This window comes from Camponotus vicinus, unplaced genomic scaffold (genome assembly GCF_025532165.1).
Source record: "Camponotus vicinus isolate PSW18456_S1 unplaced genomic scaffold, iyCamVici1.0 SCAF_12, whole genome shotgun sequence".
Taxonomy (NCBI): Eukaryota; Metazoa; Arthropoda; class Insecta; order Hymenoptera; family Formicidae; genus Camponotus; species Camponotus vicinus.
In genome coordinates this window covers 12,684,146-12,690,325 of record NW_028141948.1, presented here as the reverse complement: position 1 = coordinate 12,690,325, position 6,180 = coordinate 12,684,146, and positions in this window count along the sequence as shown.

Here is a 6,180-nt window from a genome sequence, read left to right as displayed (position 1 = left end):
GATATTATAATAATATATATAAATAATAAATTTTTATAGTAATACACAATTTATAATAAAATATAAAATTAATATGTGTATAACATTAATCATATTACATTTATCATATTACAAGTTATTTCATTAATGATTTATTTGGCTTTATATTAAGCTTAAAAACAATATCTACAATAAATTCTATAATGGATGAGCTATAAGATATTAGAAATAAGATAAGTGAATAAGATAAATGCGCGTTATAAAAATAAATTAGCATCAGATGTAATTGATAAAATTTTTAGTGTTCTTTTCAATAAATTAGGTAAAATTTATACAAAAATAATCTTTTCTCGATCTTCTTTCTTTATAGTTAAAATACTGCAATATATTTTCGTGATGCATTACATTTCGAACGAATCTATTAAAAATTATTTAATTTAAACTATCCTAGCTCATCCATTTTAAGGCAACAGATTTATCTACAATCTACATCTGCAATCTCTATGGATCCGTTACATTAAAATTAAATAAAAGTTTTTGTCACTCACCGGGCCATTGATGTGCAATAACGGAGTTGTCGTTATCGAAGTTACAGGGTTGTTATTGAAGTTACGGAGTTGTCTTTATCGAAACTATGTTGTCGTTATTGAAACTACGTCTGTAACATGCAAATATAAAATTCATTTATAACACAGCTCAAAATACAATCAATATTTCAAAAAATTATTATTGTGCGGAATTTCATATCCGGTGTGTAAAATAATAAGCAGATATAAACACGTATGGAAAGAATTTATAAAGTTTGAAATTATTTTTTAAATAGAAATTTTTAATATGATTTTTATAAAAATCTTTCTCTTTAATTTTTTCTTTAATTCCTTTAAATTATAAGAACGAATTATTGTGCGATTTATAACAATCGATATACAAATAATAAATATTCACCATCAAGTTGCTTCGCCGATGCAAGATGCCTCTCCCAGGCCTCCTCCTCCTCTCACAATAGTTCATTGATCTGTAACATACAAAGAAGATTCCAATTGTAGTTACGGTCAAAAAATTAACATTTCAAAAAATTATTATTATATGTATTTAATTTTATATCCAACGCATATAACAATAAGCAGATAAACAATTTTATAAATTTTGAAAAAGATTCTACTATTATTGTGCGATTTATAACAATCGATATACAAATATTTTATTGTGCGATTTATAACAATCGATATACAAATAATAAATATTCACCATCAAGTTGCTTCGCCGATGCAAGATGCCTCTCCCAGGCCTCCTCCTCCTCTCACAATAGTTCATTGATCTGTAACATACAAAGAAGATTCCAATTGTAGTTACGGTCAAAAAATTAACATTTCAAAAAATTATTATTATATGTATTTAATTTTATATCCAACGCATATAACAATAAGCAGATAAACAATTTTATAAATTTTGAAAAAGATTCTACTATTAACTAATAATTTAATATTTCTATTAAGAAGTTTATAATTATAATTCTATTAATAAATTATAATTCTTTTTAATAAGTTTAATGATTTAATAATACTATTAAAAGCTATTCAAAAGTAAAAACTTTTAGATTACAGTTTTCATGTAAAAATTTCTCGCTTTTTTCTCTTGTTTAAGTCATGTAAATAAAAAGTTAAATTACGCGATTAATTACTTAATTTAAATCTCGCGTAGAAATTAATAAATAATTATATATAAGTAATATAATTTATTTACCATAGAGTTGCTTTACCGGTGCCTGATGTCTCTCCCAGACCTCCTCCTTCTCTGATGTTGTTAACGCGCGATACTTTCAACGACACTCCCGCACTCACGAGCGATATTTTTATATCGCTATTTCCGCTATTTTACGCGCGATACTTAACGATGTCCGCACTATTTCGATGCGATTAAAAATTGTATATTTGATCGCGCGTGTATATACTTAATATGTATATACTTTTAACGGCACCCGGTTTCGGTACGAGCGAAAATCCCATTTCACTTTTGAGAATCAGCTTCGAGCCAACCGGTCGGGAATGCAACGATACAACGAGCAAGGACTAGGCCCAAACCGGAAAGAAGACGAAACGATTGACGGAAATAGAGGAAAATGAAGTTCACCAGCTCTTTTTCGCGCATAATTATCCTATCTCATATCGAACCTGGACCCGCTAAGCACGATTTCAGGTGACCCGCACGGATGCTATATCACTAGCGCAGTACACAAGGCTAGTAGACGGTAAAAGAAGAGGATACCCACATTTTTTAAATGCTAACATTCAGCAATTTAGAAAATGGGGAGGCAACCCCTTTTACCGAGCGAAAATCGTGCCTAGGGGAATCCACTCGACTCCTCGACAGGGTTAACACACGCTGGGCGTGTGGCTGTAGACGAGCAAAGAGAAGGGACACATTAACGACCATTCCGAACAATCGATCGAGTCCTAGACAATTCGGGCCGAATCACTTGACGAAGTAGAGCGTGACCATCACTAAGCCGATCGAGCGCGAAGCTCGAACCCGCGCGCCCATGTACATTTTGTACTGGACATACGTTCTGCGCGGCCGGCATCACCAAGTGCCGCGATGCACAAGGCGCGAGTGTACGTTGCATAGCAACGTGTGCAAACTCGGTGAAACATCCCAGTTAATTGGCATCTGAAGTAGAGACTCGTGACAATAAATGAAATTGGGATTTTATATGAAAAAGTCCAAAAGTTTCGCGAAAACGCGACGACGCGAGAATACTACAACGCGAAAACGCGGTAACGAAGCGCTTGCCGTCCGCGGCACGTTGACGGCACCGACGACGCGAAAGGGTACTTGGCTTCCTCTTCAGGCTCCTTAAGATTTATCATAAATAGAAAAATTTAAGATAAACCTCAAGGCACCATCCAAGTACTAAGCCCTCCCACCGCGACAAGGTGTACCCCATGGGAGGGTTATATTATATATAATTTTATATATAATATAATATATAATTTATTTTGTAACATACTATATAAATTTTAATTCGCAAATATAAACGATAAATAAAAATATAAAAGATAAGAGAAAATCTATTATATAAAGCAATGTTCAAAATAATTGATTTTAAAACTAATTATTGCGCGCAATTAATTTTTACATTTTTACTTTTAAATAGATATATTTTAATGTTATAAATTGCATATTACAAAATAATTTATATTTCTTAGATATAAACTTTTAAAAATATGATAAATAAAAAAATTTCTATTTTTTTCTATTTTTTCTATATTACAATTTAAAATCACTATTGAATCACAATTAAAGAAATAAAACCAAACGAGAAATATATAAATTTTCAATATATTGTTACATCCGCGGCGGCGACTTCGAGATATCGAAGCGCGTTCAACACAATCGGGCACTCGCGTACCGCGTAAAATAACAAGACACTCTTAACGGAAATTAAGAATTTTAATTAGAAACACAGAATACACAAACAACAAATAATAACAGGGGAAATCTCGCGTTAACGACCCGTAATGTAAAACGCGTCCGGAAGAATAGCTTGACAGCTATCCTTCGACTCAGCTGACCGTCGTTGTTATACAACAATATATACTATTGATAAATAATTTATACATTGTTGCGTCCGCGAAACGATATATATCGAACGCGTGTGACACAATCGATCGACACACGCTTCAGAAAAATTCAGAATAATCGTAAAACGGATCAGAGATAGACGCGCGTCCGCACAGTTTGACAGCTGGGCTCAGACTCTCTGACAGTCGTTGTTTATAACATCTTGACAACGCGCGCGGAAACAATCTTGTTCCGTCGACGTACTTCCCGCCGAAAGAATTCAACGGGTGACGAATACATCCAAGGGGATGGGACGCGGGGACGCAACAATATAATAAATAATTAATGTAATAAATAATTAAAATATTAATGACTTACATCATATCTTATTGATCCATCCATTTCCAAGATCTCCTTTTTTCTTTTGCTTTCTTCGCTTTTTCCTCGTGGCACTTCAATCCTCGTTACACTCGATTGAACTCCTCGTTGCACTTACACTCACTCACGAAAAGTTTCTCGTTGCACTTGCAATTGTCGTTAGAGAAAGAATTTGATAATATATGGAACGTCTCACATCACTACCTCACTGCTCGAGAGCCACTGAGCGAATGATCGTAAGTCAGAAACATTACCGCGGTACTGTTTATATCGCCAAGGTTGACTATGGAAAGGAAGAATTTGATAATATATGAAACGTCACTACTTTATTGTTCAAGGATACTGTGCGAATGATCGTATCATAAACATTATCGCGATACTGTTTATATCGCCAAGGCCGACTTATACTATGTTATTGTTATAATTCGTCGTTGAAATCTTCTATGAGTTATTGCCGATTAAGAAAATTTAAAGCATTGGTTGAAATTTATTTAATTCTAATAGATATCGTTAAGGAAATTATTATAATAAGCATTAATAATTGAAAGATCATAACAAAATTAATTCTTTTATCCCCTTTTATGTATCCCCTGTTTCAATTTTTATTCGCAGTAATTAAGATTGCGATGCAATAAAGATTTATCGTTGCAATACAGTTTCATGTCGTTTATTATAAGTTAATTAATTTTTAATTATTAATAATTATATCAAATCATGTTTCGATACTAATCGTAATCGTGTTTAGAAAAATATTCGACAATATGCGAAGCAAAATATGTAGTATAATTATAATATAATTTATAAATTGATGATGCTATCAACATCAAATAAATATATATTCAAATTTATTCAAATATTTTCAATAATACGGATAATTTGATGTTGCATGAGAGCATTATAACACACACGCTTGGACTTACAATAATATTATATATATGGAAAGAAAGAGAAAGAAAAGTTCGGAGAGTAAGATAATTTTTCAAAAAATGAAGATATTGCAAGATATATTTTCCATTTTTCGAGACTTTTATTCAAGATTTATTCTCTATTGTGAGTGTTATAAATAACTTTTACACATAGTTTTGTTATAATTTTCATAATAATTTGATATACATAATAAATTGTTATATAGAATATATACATAGAATATTTTATTATATTACACGAAAATATCAAAATGCGTACAATGTAAAATTTATTAGAAATTTTTAGATTGGCGTATATAGCTGATATAATCTATCGTAATCAAAAGAATCACTAATAAATTTATCGATTATGTCTTTCAATTAAGAAAGAGTACCCGGAATTTTAATGTATTTTGTAAGGTTTTCTAAAAGAAATATTATCGCGAAAAGATAAACTAAGTTTCGATGTTGCCCAATGATTAAATGAGAAAAAAAATCGCGATTTAAATTTCACGAATATACATGACAAATAAATAAATTGACAGTAATAGTAATATTTAATTACAATCCGTGTAATTTTTATAATAATCGCAACACAACGTGCGCACACGCAATATAATTATTATCGTTTTATATGATAATAAAAAAGTATCAAGTAATTAATTTTTCTGTTGCATTTAACAGTTAACACTTAGCAATAAAACGATAATTTATTTTATTGTGATTTTTATAAGAATAATTATTTCTTTAACGATACTTAAAGATTAAGTGTATTTTATTCGATGTTTTATCATTCAACTTTTTAACAATCTAAATACAATTCAAATTATTATTAATTTTAATTCTTGTCACACTTCTATTTTTAAATCAATATGTCAAAAATTAAATTCAAATATAATCAATTAATATTCTTATAGATCTATTCTTTATAAAACTCAAAATAATTTATTTTGTAAAACTAATTATTATACGCGCAATCAATTTTTTTATCTTTTAAGAGAGATTTATCTCTGATATTAATACTTTAAATGTAAAACTAGCAAAAAAATGTTTCTTTATTATAAATTTTTGAAAAATATAATTATATAAAGAGAGTATGTTAATTTTCATATATGAAATATTTAAATAATTATATTATTTTAAAAATATTTTATAAAATATTAAAATATTTATATATAAAAATATTAAGTAATAACAAAAATATTATAAATGCTTTATTATAAATACTTTAAATGTGTTAAAATAAAACCTGGAATATTTTATACATGCATTATATTACGTGATTTTTAGAGCTAATTATATATACCATTGAGAAAATGAAAAAATAATAAGCAATATGTCTATTTTCAAATTAATA